Consider the following 13,442-nt stretch of genomic DNA (forward strand, 5'->3'; position numbering starts at 1 on the left):
GTCCACTGTGATGTGAACTGAGGTTCTCAGGAGCTACCACATGAAGCCTCAGAATGGGGACCAGCTTAGAGACAGCAGAGTCAAGAAAAGTAGAGTGGGGGACCCTTAGCCTGCTGACATCATTTACACCTTGGATCAAGCTGTGCCTGCAGCTCTCCTAAGTCTTGTTGTTTTTATGAGCCAATAACTACCTCTTCCCCCTTGTTCTTGTTAAAGCTATTTTGTTTTTGTTTTCTTTACATGCAACCAAAAGGATCTTGACTAGTTTTTTTTTATCTTTATCTTTCTATTATTTATTTGTTTATTTATTCATTCATTCATTCATTCATTCATTCGAGACAGAACGAGAGAGAGAGAGAGAGAGAGAGAGAGAGAGAATGAGGCAGACCCCATGCAGGGAGCCTGACATAGGACTCGATCCTGGGTCTCCAGGATCACGCCCTGGGTTGAAGGAGGCACTAAACCGCTGAGCCACCCGGGCTGCCCTCTTGACTAGTTTTGATACAAAAATACTTTGATGTTTTCTCATCTTCCCATTGCTTTCAAGAGAAAGTTTAAATCCTTCAAATTGGCTTTTAAGGCCTTCCATGATCAGACCCTGACCTCTGTCTCCAGCCACCTGTGTTCCATGTTGCTCCTGGACATGCTGTCGCCTGGTGTTTATGAGCATTTTTGCCCATGCTGTTTGCTCCTGGAGAAATGGCCTTGTCTGTTCTGTTCATTTGGTAAGCCTCTCCTTGGACCATCGTGGCTCAGCTAAAGCACAAAGAAATCCCTCCTGGGAAATAGGATTGAAACAGAGGTCTCCTGTATGCTCCCATGTGGACCTTTACATTGTAGCACCAATGAAACTAAACTTGGCACTTAAGGTTGGTTTCCTTGTCTGACTTTCTCCCAAGATTTTGAACTCTTAGAAGATGAGGGATGGGGATCCCTGGGTGGCTCAGCGGTTTAGCACCTGCCTTTGGCCCAGGGCGCGATCCTGAAGACCCAGGATCGAATCCCACGTCGGGCTCCCGGTGCATGGAGCCTGCTTCTCCCTCTGCCTGTGTCTCTGCCTCTCTCTCTCTCTCTCTCTCTCTGTGTGTGACTATCCTAAATAAATAAAAATTAAAAAAAAAAAAAAGAAGATGGGGATGCATTCACTTAGCAGATATGTAGTGAGCATCTATTACATGCCAGAGACTCCTCTAGGTGCTGGGGAAGCAACAGTGAAAATATATATTCAAAGTTCCACCTCTCGTCTATTAGGGGAAGCAGATGCTAAATGAGGAAACGACATGGGGTCCAGGTCATTTCAGAAAGTGATAGGGCTATGAAATAATACAACGTGGGGATGCCTGCTTCCTGTCTCTGGGCCTGGAGCCTAGAGGAGGGCCAGGCTCAAAGTAGGCCCTCAGGAAGTGACCATTTAATGAATGAATAAAGAACATCCCCAGACATCCCTGTGCCCCTCAGCCTCTCTTTATGACTCTACTGGTAACTCTGGACTCTATCAGAACCTCTTTGATAGTCATTTATTCCCCATTTTCAGCCTACACCCCCTCTTGGGGTATAGTTATATAAATGACATTTTTTTTTTAATGCATACAACACTCACCTTTCCTGATGAGAGTTGAACAAAAGCCACATTTCTCTTTGACTTCATGGTATGGCTCCATCCCTGCCTTGGTCCAGCATCAGGAAGCTGTGTGCTCCTCTGCCTTACTTTGATCAAGACTTCCACTGGCCTTCATCTTCCAGTCCTCACTCATCTATCTCCTCCACAGGCCTGTTGCCAGCCCTTTGATCATCCCTGTGACTCTCTTCTGGGCTTTATCTGGCTCCATTAAGACGATGAAGCTTCATCCTGCCTGTGTTGCTCCCATGCTCAAAAGCTTTCGATGACTCACTATTGCCTAACGACATCACGTCCAGACCCATGAGGGCTTTCCTTGATCTGCCTTCTGCCTCCTTTGCAGCCTGTTTACCACCACTGCTCTCCTACATAGCGCTCACTGCTACAGAACACTCAACACCTCTGATGTTCATTTTATTCCTTGGTTTAATTAATTTACACACCCTTGGTTGTCTCCTCCCACTGGATTGTAAGCTATTTGAGGGCAAGAATCATGTTTTACTTATCCCTGAATCATCAACATCAACATCAGACCCAAAGCCTTCTCACTTGTAACTGTTCAATGAACCTTCCTCAAGGTGAAATCTGTGCATAGCATTGCCGCATGTGCTTGGGGTTGAAATGGCTTGTCCTGGCTCCCCATCTCAGGGGCAGACTTAGTCCCCTTTTGGGCTAGTAGTAATTCTGCCATCCTTGTTTAAATCTTGTACTTGTCCCCACACAACTTTTTTTTTTTTTCATTCTTAGTCCATACATACATATAACCCTATGATTTCCTTCTGTGCTTTGGCTTCATCACTGTGGCCAGTGATGAGGAATGTCTTTGGTGGCATTTGCTGTGTGACATATGTTTTTGGCCTATTTTGTATCTCTTTGGAGTCCCTGTCCTCCCCTATTCTTCACTTTATGGTCTGGGTGGAGTTAACTCCACACCCTGCTCCCATGGGTGAGCATTAGACCCTCTAGCAGCCAATTAAAACATTATTAGCTGTGGCCATGGAGATTGACTCAAGGATGGCGAGTGACACATGGTAAGCCAATGAGAGCCAGCCCTGAGATTTTATAGGAAAGATGCTTTCTATTTCTATAGGATTTGCAGAGCTGGCGGACTGTGGGCTTGAGCAGCTGTGCTGTTTTGCCACCACCCAGGGACAGCCTGCTGGAGGGTGATGCCAACAGAGAAAAGCAGCGCCAAGGGGAGGATAGGAGACACATTTCTGGTGACAGTGTGTGAGTGCCCAGTTTCTGATGTGCCTTTAAGCCTCATCTTCTGTACTTTTCCTTTATGTGATCAATAAATGTTGCCTTTCTACTTAAGTTCTTTTGAATGAGGTTTCTGTCTCTTCCATCCAGGAGAAGCCTGCTGGAATCTGTAACTTTGGAGCTGTGTCCCTTCTTGCAGAAAACTTCTGTTCAAGCAGGATCTGACTTTGGATTCTTCCTTTAATATTCTCACTTTCCAAGAAGGAGCTGATAATCCCAGTCCTGGATCTCTGTCTTAAAGCAGCCTCCTCCCTTGTATCGTATGATCCCATGGTTGTGCTGATTTAGGGGAGAGAAGGATCTCACACTGTGAGTCCACACCCAAAGCTTTGCCAAAGCTCAGATTTCATATGCACAGATCCCAGTTCATGTCTCCACAGCCCCTCAAAAATGCATGTATTTTTTTTTGCCAACAGCTCTGCAATTTCACCCTTGAGTGGCATCAGCGTTCTTGGGTGGGTGCCATCCGTTCCTGGCAATTTGTCTGCATCTTGTTTGTCAATTGGAGTTGGAACATTTGCCTGCCGGAGCAGTGCCTTTGGCGCCCCTACTTCCAAAAGACAGTTTGGGAGCAGCAATTGCCCTGAGGTCCTCCTCAGTCATGGCTGAGGCTGAGGCTCTCAGTTGTTCCGGATATCTTTTTTTCATCTCGGAGCTCTCTCCCAGAGCTGCGATCATCAAGCATCTCACTGGTCCTTTATCTGACCTGCTTTCCATTTGATGGATTTGCAAGACCTCTGATCCTGGGCCCTACAGTCCATCTCAAGGTGACTTTCAGGGTGTCTTTGGACTGCATCATTTCAAAGCCCCCCTGTTACAGGTAGGCTTCCTGATTCTAAGCCATCAGTTTTAAACATTTCCCAAAAGATTCCTTTCTCTTTGCAATGGCCTCTCCTTAGCCTGTTATTTTGTTTTGTTTCTCACTGTTATGGTCAGACTCTGCTGGGCTGTGGTTGGAGGAAGGAGGCTCTGTGCTATCTTGGGATGCACCACCTCAACATGTAGATTCTAGGATCACTGTGGTAGGAAGAGAGAGCTGGAGTGTCACAGAGTTCCCCGAGGCCCCAGGTGGGAAGTGATCTTGCAGGCTTGCTTCTGGTTCCTCCTCCAAATTCACTCCCCCTATCGTATGTGAACCCAGAAGGCATATGGGTATGGATCCATCAGTAGGTTCCCTTTGTCCTCTGGTTGGCTTCTATCAAAGGGAGGCCTTGGCAGTGTTTGGAGGCACGAGGACAACAAGATCAGAGTGTCCCTCGGCTGAAGGCCATTGCTCCTGGCAGTGGTCCTTCCTACACATGTCCCTCTGCAGGCTTGGTAGCCACTCCCTCCTTGTCATTCACGCTTAGAGGTGGCAATGGCTCTGCACTAATGCTGGCTCTTGGGAACTGTGCTATCCCTTGTGAAATCTGCGTGTTCTGCTCACCCTTAGTGAAGCTCTCAAATGGCCGTCATGGAATGTCCCGTGTTTCCTGACAAGATTCTCACTAATATTCATACTTCTGCTCCCCATTCACTGGCCAGATCTAGTGCCTTGGGCCAGCTGACTGTAAGGGGCTGGGAAGCATGGAGCTGCTTGTGCTCAGGGAGAGAATTAAGACAGGTGTGGGTGTGCCCTGGCCATGTCCACCACAGGCATCGGCATGGAGCAGTCTGGGAGTCCAGTAAGTTCTTCCCAAGGAGTTTTCACACCTCCTGTGGCACAGTGCTCTTCAAAGCACCTTTCCCATGGCATGGGATGCAAGGGGCTTCTGCATTGACTTGGCTGGGTTTTCACTGTGTGACATTGGGCAAGCCAACATCCCTCTCTGAGCCTACATTTCTTCATTTGCAAAAAGGATATTGTACTTCCATTGCAGGCACATTGCAGGGCTTAGCTAGAGCATACATAGGCCCTGGCACATGGGAGGCTTGCAGGAAATCACAGCCAGATTAACCATCACATCCATGCTTGGAAAGATCAGCATCTATTAACTCATTTAACACTGTTCCTGGAGCACCTGCTCTGGGCTGAGCATATCTGGTGCTGGAATACAGAGTGAATGAGACAGAGGAGGTCCCTGCCTCACACAGTGTTTCTGGTAGGAGTGGACAGGCAATGAGCAAATCAATAGAAAGATAATTCAGAGAGTGATGAGAGCTCTAAAGAAATAAAACTGGGTGATGTGATGTGGCAGGGTGTCCTGGAAAGCCTCCTGGAGATGACATTTCAGCTTGATCTGAAGGAATGTAAGAGGCCTGTGTGAAGATCTGGGGCAGAAAGTTTGTCCTGAAGGATACTTCCCCAAGCTGGGTGAGAACTTGGCTCATTCCTGGGACAGAATGGAGCCCAGGATAGGGGAGTGTGGGGAAGGAGGAGAACAGTGGTAGTGGTAGTACCCCAGGACAGAGAAGTGGGCTGTCCAGGTCCTGTGGGTCCTTGTCAGACCAGGGGAGGGGCCTGGATGTTATCAAACTGGAATGCGGGCCATCCATCTGGCCAACCTGCAGTGAGTCTCTGGATTCTCCTGTCTCCAGTTCCAAGTCTTCTTCCTCTGACCTCATTTGCCCAGTTTCTTTTCTCCCTTTCTTCCTTCCTTCCTTCCCTCCTCCTCCTCCTCCTCCTCCTCCTCCTCCTCCTCCTCCTCCTCCTCCTCCTCCTCCTCCTTCTTCTTCTTCTTCTTCTTCTTCTTCTTCTTCTTCAGATTTTATTTATTCATGAGAGACACAGAGAGAGGCAGAGACACAGGCAGAGGGAGAAGCAGACTCCATGCAGGGAGCCAACGTGGGACTCGATCCTGGGACTCCAGGATCATGCCCTGGGCCAAGCCAAAGACAGATGCTCAACCACTGAGCCACCAGGTGCCCCTTTTCTTTCTTTCTTTCTTTCTTTCTTTCTTTCTTTCTTTCTTTCTTTCTTTCATTCTTTTTTCTTTCTTTCTTCTCTCTATCATCTCTATCTCTATCTCTATCTCTATCTCTATCTCTATCTCTATCTCTATCTTTCTTTTTCTTCTAAGTAGGTTCCACACTGAAACCCAACATGGGGCCTGAACTCACCACCCTCAGATCATGACCTGAGCTGAGATCAAGAGTTGGACACTTAACCAACTGAGCCACCCAGGCCCCCCAACTATTTCTTTAACAAATTGCCATTTTGGGAGAACTAAGAGTCTCTGTTAAAGATCCAAGCAGTTTTCCCCCTCAATTCTAAGGAAACTGGGACCCACCACCCCAGGAGTCCTGCTCTGATCCACCTGAGGGAGACCACAGCCATCCCTTCCAGCCCGAGAACCTGTTGTGCTTCAGGTGCTAGAGTTCCTGCGCATGCGCTATCTCCTTTCCTGGGCTCCCATCTCCATGGGCGGCTGCTGTTATCATCTCGGCTCTGTAGATGAGGAAACTGAGGACCCAGCCTCTCCCACTCCCTGCTCACCTCAGGACGTGTCTCCCTCCTCCCGCAGCAGCCCACACGGCACCCTGTAAATAACTGCATGTTCCCAACACCTCTCCTCCTTCTCCTTGGAAACCTGCTTTCTCTTTGGACTCAGGCTGCAGGGCTGTGAGATTCCCCGCTTGGCTCAGTGCGGAGCATGGCGGCAACATGCATCTGATGGCCTGGGCGGGCAGGCGCCTTTGTTCACTAGCCGAGTGACCTTAGGTAGGCGACTTCACCTCTCTGAGCCTCAGTTTCCTCACCAGAAGTGCAGGGGGGATAGTAGCTCATATCTGTGATGGAGATTAGATGAGGGCTTGCACACAGGTGCCGGGCCGAGTGTGGAACACATGTGAGTGCCTAGTGAAAATGTTTCCTCTTTTCTCCCTTCTCTCCTTCTCCTTTTCTTCTTTTCCTTCCCTGATCAGTTTTGCTTCTAGATGTTTTGGGTGGAGGTCAGGGTCCATACACTTGGATGCCTGCAGGCTTAGGCAGGTGACAGTGAAGGGACGCTGCTGGACTCCTTGGTAAGGGCATGGGAAGCAGCCAGCTTCCAGAGCAGACCTGCACAGGGCCTGTAACCTGGGGGAGGCTGGTCACTGGGAGGACGTGGCCCGGGTTGTCCAGGGGTCTCTGGTGCCTCCTCCTAAGGGCTCCCTCCAACTCAGGGCTGGCTGCAGGCTCCCTCACGTTGCAGGATCCACTTACTTAGATTTCCTGCTCAACCGGACTTTCATATTTACATTTCATTTCACCAAGTGGATGGGAGAAGTCAAATGTGACCTTTCTCTGGGTTTTGGTAGATCTTCTGGAAGAAATGGAAAGGGGCTTTACCTATGGGGAGGGGTGAACCAACGTGACCCCTAATGTCCAGAGCCTGTGGAATAATAATAACAGGAGCACACTTCACCAAGCTACTTTGTGCTGTGTGCTCTCTATATATTATTTAAGCTGCCCAGCAACCTTATGAGGTGAGGAACTAATATGATACCCTTTCCACAGTTGAGGAAAGAGGCAGAGAGAGGACAGGGATCTTGTCAAGGTCACATAGCTAGAAGGTGCCATTGAGGATTTGCATCCTGTCTGGCCCTGGAGTCTGCACTTGCCTCTCTGCTCTTTTGGGACCAGGAGGTCAGAATGGGAGACAGGGCTCACTCCACGGCTGGGTGTAGGGTGAGGAGACCCTAAGTGATCATTCAGTACTCTCAGTGTGCCACTGACTACTGCACCATGGTCACCCTGTGTCTCTGTGTGCTTGCTATGGTGGACATAGATTGTCTTAGCTTGCCCTGTGGCCTCTCTTCTGTATGGCAGCTTAATATTCCTCTGGTGATCCACCCTTCCCTTATTCTCTGGTCATGTGGTTTGGATGGGGTCCTCCAATCCTCTTTCGTTCAAGCTCTAGGAACTGGTGCATAACCCAGGCCTAGGATTAAGGTATGGACGTGTGACTTGAGCTGGTCCAATAAGACTTAGTCATGGAAATTGTTCTGGAAATGTTAGAAAAATTCTTCTTCTATTGGAGTTACTGAACTAAGAAAGTATGAACCTGGAGCTGCAAGGTCACAGTGTGAAAGGAGACTGTAGGGGGAAGCCAAGCCAGGGAGAAACTGAGCAAGCCAGAACAGATAGAGACTGAGCCCTAAGGATGCAGTCTGATTCCTGGATCAAGCTCTTCCTGAAATCCAGAATCCACCCTTGAATTTTTTAGTCACACTAACTCATACAATCCTGTTTTTTTCCCTTTAAGTATTTTGATTGCTTTTTCGATAGAAAAAAGCATTTACCTGCATGTAAAATAGGGTTGACTGGCACTATGCTAACTACTTCATGTATGTTATTACATTTAATCCAACAAGGTAGTTGATAGGGTGTCCATTAGGCAGATGAGGGGACTTAGCTTCAGAGAGACTTTTATTGATTAAGGTGTCCCAGCTAGGCAGACCTAGGATTAGACCCCAGACATTTTGACTCTAGATTGCTGTATGGCAAGAGGCTGGTTTTCCCCCTCGCTCACCAGCCCCCGCCGCCCCCCCCCCCCCCGCCAAAAAAAAACCTCTTGTAATATCTCCTCTCCAGGTCATGTCCAACTGCCCTCCCTACTTTTCCTGTCATCCCCTTTAATCTCCCCTTTCCTCAGAAGCCTTCCCTGGCTACACCCTCAGACTAAGCTCTGTTTCCTGGTAGACATTTTTATGGCACAAGGTACTTTTCTTCTTAGCTCAACTGAACTTCCATAATGGTTTGTTCTAGGTTTATCTCTTTGGCTGGGGTGGGGGGAGTCCCACAGGGGCAAAGATGATGTCTGTTTGCCCATTGTTGCAGCATCGCAGCCTGGCACAGTGCCTGGGTCGTGGTGGGCACCTGGTAAATGTTTGCTGAATAAATGAAGTGTGCAGCTTTTTCATTCCCGCTGCGGCCCTGGATCATTGTACACCTGTTTGACTGCAGTGTTGTATCATTCTGACACTGCAGAATTCGCTTGTGCTCTGCTGTTTGTAGGGTACCTGTGATCTTGGATGCTTCCTTATCTTTGTGGAAATACTGACAGATGGTTTTCCCTACTAGGCAGTAAGTTCTTTGAAGACTGGGGCAGGGTGTCTGACCATCATCCCTTGATAGTAGTAATGATACTAACAACAATGAAACAAGGCATAATACTAATTAGGAGCACTTACCACCTGCCAGGCACAGCCCTGAGGGCTTTACACCCATTACCTTACCGAATCTTTGTTTCAATTGTATGCAAATATACTATAATGACCCCATTGTAGTTACATCCAAACTAAGGCTCAGAGAGGTTCTGTGGCCTCTTTTGCTTCAAAAGTTGGGGTCTGCCTCATGCAATCAAAAGAGAACTTATTTTCCCAGTGACTTGAATGTAGGACTGTCAGGCTGGGTTGGAAGGCAGCGAGAACAGCGGGAGGCTGAAGGGGAGCTAAAAGGTTGACCCAGCAGGTGGAGGCCTGGCTGTGCCCTGCTGAAAGGAAGAGAGTCTCCTTCGTGCACGTCAAAGGAGGGCCAAGCAGTCTGGAGAGAAGGGGACCCTCAGAATGAGAGAGTGGGGGAGGGGGGCAGATCTCAGGGGTGTTGGAGAAAGGGCACCAGGCATGAAGCTGGAGACTCTGGGCTCCTACCCTGGCCTTAGCACTTCCTGGCTGTGTGACCTGTGGCAAGGCATTGCACCTCCCAAGCCCACTGCAATACTGAGGCCAGCCTTGACATAACACGTGGCAATTGCCTAGCCAGGGCCCGAGGAAGAGTAACAGGTACTGTGTATGTGGTGTAGGCTACGGGCCAAGGCTGCTGTCATTCTTCATCTGCATGAACTTGGGTCATCCTCTCCACAACCCGAGGGAGAGGGCTCCCCGCTGATCCCATTCTGCAGAGGAGGAGACTGGGTAGGGCAGGGCAAGCCATTTGCTCAGGGTCATCAAGCACATGCAAGGCAGCTGGCTCTGAGTTCTGGCCTCGTGGTTCCAGAACTTCCACCTTATCATTCTGATCTTCTCAAGGTTTGAACCTGGATCTCAGTGAGAAAAGGGGCTGGGGGAAGCAGTTGCTCAATTTTCACTCTTGCCTCTTTTGGCAAGTTTCTGTGCTCATGATTTTACCTCCAAGGGACAATTTCCCTTTTCCCTAACATATTTCAGGGGGCAATGGAGAGACACTTGTCAGCAAACCTGTGGTGCCCATGCTGGCAGTCGGGCACAGCCCGTTCGGCTGCACATGGGAGGAGGGGCGTCAGCGCCAGGTTTCTCAAGGGTCTCATCGTGAACTGTGGTGGTGCCAGTGTGGGGCTGGTCCCGGGCCTGGCCTCGAAAGGAGGAGCCGGCTTGCGCCCGCCTCTCGCACGCTGAAGTAGTTCCTCCGCGGTTTTTGCCACGTCTACACACCACCTCTGCTATTTACTTAACATTGCCCTCTAATTTCACTCACTTGCAAAAATAAAACCCTTCATTGCGTTTACTTAAAAAGGAAACTTCATCTTGCCACTTCGCACTGGAAAACCAGTGTCACTTGCTAGAACGGAGGGTGACAATGCACATAAACTCAATGAAAAGGAAGCATGTGCTGATGTTCAGCTCTGTGCTCTGTGGGCCTGGCACCAGCTCTAAGTCCGAGGCTAGCTCTCTGGTCATTGAGAGGGAGGGGGCTAATATTAGAGAGGTGGTAGGGATTCCCTGGCACCAGCCGGAGACTTCCTTGTGGGTGCCCCTGCAGCCGTAAAAGGATTCGTCTGTGTCTGACTTGCTGTTGAAAGCGGAACCTGCCTGACAACCTCCAGCCAGCCCCTGAGGTGCTGAGGCTTCCGTGCTCTGGAAAACACCGGCAGGCAGACATGTGGCCTGGCCACCTGCTGTCTCTGGGGCCAGCCTCACTTCCCCTCCCGAACTTCTTCCTGGCCTCAGCTCCACCAGCACCAAGGAAGCAAGGCCTTCGACTCTCTGATTCTCAGTTTCCTCATCTAGAAAATGGGGATGACGAGTCCTCTTGCCAGGGCTGTTTGGAAGATTAGAATGAGATGCTACATCAAAGTGTCAAAGTGACTGTGTGGTGTCTGGCACAGGGAGTAGGGACTCAGGCAGTGAGCCTTCCTGCCCTTTGATTCTCATCTGCTCAAATTTAGAAATTCTGCTCACAGACACATTCACCTCAGCTCCTCTTTTGCAGGCTCTTTCTTACCTAGAGAGTCCAACAGCCTTGGACTCAAATATTCTCTCCTTCATTCCCTCCAGGGTCAGATCACTTCCCTGAGCCTCAGTTTGCTCATCTGTAAAATGGGAGCAACAGCAGCCCATTAGCAGGAGCCCATTGCTCCCCTATGGATTAGGAAATACTTTTGTCATTGGCAAACTTTTGTACCCACATAAGGACTTATTTTTATGATTTGTAATCCTCTGGGATGGGAGGGTTATCAGAGTGTTCCTTGGGTTGGACTATCTACACCCTCAGGGGAAATTATCTGAGTTTGAGTCCACAAGAAAGGCTTTCTGAGTTTGCGATAGGCTGCATGCTGATGCCTCTGTCGTTGAGGGGAATGTCGTGGGCTCCAGCTGAGGCAGCTTCTGTTTTTAGCTGGAATCATTGCTGCTCAGCCCCCCATGTGGAAAAAAGGAACGTGGTGCAGAAATAGCCCATCCCAGGGGCTGCCCAAGAGAAGGGCTTATTTTGACTCAGGATGCTGCAGAAGCTGTGGCAGGCTTGTCAAAATACATCTGCCTCTTCTTGAGCGGCCCACGGATCCTCAGACTCTCGCCAGGACCAAAGAACGGCTGCCAGACGTGCACATCTGGAACTCGGCCCCTGGGAGCTGAGGACAGCTCTGGCTTTGATTCCAGCAATAACCACCTTCCAAGCACTAGAGGGCGAAAAATAAATTTCCTATGTCTGGCATGAAAGAACCCAGATTGGTCTCCATGCTTGCTTGTCTCTGTGGTCCTCATGGCTGGCACTGGGCCTGGCAGGGTCTGGCAAGTGGAATGGGGTTGTCCATAGCTCTTCCTCTGTGGAACTTGCAGAGGAGGCTGCAGAGGGATTATCATACCCATTTCACAGGTGAGAAAGCTGAGGTGCAGTCCATGAAGTGACTTCTGGTGATGAGATCTCATCCTAGCCACATGGTCCTCTTCTCCGAGCCCTCCTCTGCATCTTTGAATTGCTGTGGCTTCTGCCTAGGATGCTCTTCCTCCCTCTTACAATCATTCCCAACCAGTACACAGGTCTCTTCCTCTGGGCAACTCCCTCATCGGGACTTGGTGGGGGCTTCATGTTGGCCCTTATTTGCTTGCCCAGCAACTTGGCACAGCTGCTTGTCAGAGAGGGCAAAGTCATCTCTTGGTGCAGGACCAAGTGTGGGCTTGCCCAGTGTGGACCTGACAAATGTTTACTGAAGGAGTGAATGGTGTTGGAGTGTTTCCTTGAGGGGCTCCTCAACTCAAACCACAGAGATTGATTCAGCACTCAGTCAGGCAAGAGAGGATATAGGACCTCTTTCAAGCTCCCTAACTTGAGGGTAGCTTCAGGGAGACAAGAAAACAGGCTCCTGGCTCTGGAGTGGTTTAGCCACTTGCTCATAGGCTTCTTTTGTACAAGATGCCCCGAACCCGACTCATTCATCTCCCGCCAGAGCTGTCACAGTTGGGGCTCTGCTGTCTCCCTGGTTCCTCAAGTTGAAAGCCCTGGTCAGCATGGATGTGCAGGTCCAAGTTCAGACTACTTGCCCCGAGCCATTTCTTGCCTCCCTCCCCGCTGCCTGTGGGTTCCTCAGGCCTTACCCCCATCACCCCCAAGGTCCCTGCACTCTGGCCCAGCCTCCTCATTGCGTCTCCTCTCCTCTACCTGGCTCCCTGGGTCGCATCTCCATTCACCTGCCTTGTATGGGGCTGACTCATAGATCCTTTGTGAGCTCAGCTTTGACCACACAGCGCTGACCCTGCTCAAAACAGTCAGCAACTCACCCTCTTCTCTGCTGGCATTTTTCAAAGTGGATTGTGTAGCTATTAACAGGGGCTCTGTGAATAGGGGCCCCTTGGTCAGGTGAGTGGGGATTGCTGGGCTAAATGAAGTCAAACGGATTTTTCCCTTCAGGAATTTTTGGGGCCTTTGGTTGAGCTATTGTGGATGATGATTCTTGGGGAGGTGACACAATGTGTGGTGTTTCTAGCACATATAAGATCACGGAACCTTTCAATGCAGAGTCTCAAGGGAAGGGGTGTGCTGAAGAATGCACTTTGGGGAATGCTGGCATGTTGGCTAGAGCCTAAACTCCTTACCTGGGTAGACAAGGTCCTTTATAGCATGGCCAAGCCTACCTTTCCAATGGCTGGTCTGGCCAGTCTGCTAAGATCCAGAAAGTTCCAGGCAAAAAGAACCTCCAGATGCTCCCTGTGCCTGCTGTGGCTTTCCTGCCTCTGTCTGCCGCCCACTCATCCTCCTGCCAGACTCACTCTTTCCTTCCCTCCAAAGCCACCTTTCCTCCAGGCAGGCCCAGCCTAAATGTAACCCTTTCTCAAGCCTTCCCAAGTGATAGTAGCATGAGAGAAATCTTGCCTTCCTCTTGCCCCTTGGGCTCCAGTCTGGCCAATGTTAGGTCATTCTGAATGTGATGTTATTATATGGAAATCTTTGGATCCACTCTAATCT

The 13,442-nt window shown here is 49.6% G+C and overlaps 1 protein-coding gene and 1 pseudogene across 3 annotated transcripts in view; one reads left to right on the top strand and one right to left on the bottom strand.

Annotated features, from left to right (window-relative positions):
• The window catches only part of CPLX2 (complexin 2), an 84,244-nt gene that overhangs the window by 21,007 nt on the left and 49,795 nt on the right, over positions 1 to 13,442 (bottom strand). The window lies entirely within an intron of this gene.
• The window catches only part of LOC140632229 (small ribosomal subunit protein uS17-like), a 75,974-nt pseudogene continuing 75,285 nt past the window's right edge, over positions 12,754 to 13,442 (top strand).

This window comes from Canis lupus, chromosome 4 (genome assembly GCF_048164855.1).
Source record: "Canis lupus baileyi chromosome 4, mCanLup2.hap1, whole genome shotgun sequence".
NCBI classification, from domain to species: Eukaryota; Metazoa; Chordata; class Mammalia; order Carnivora; family Canidae; genus Canis; species Canis lupus.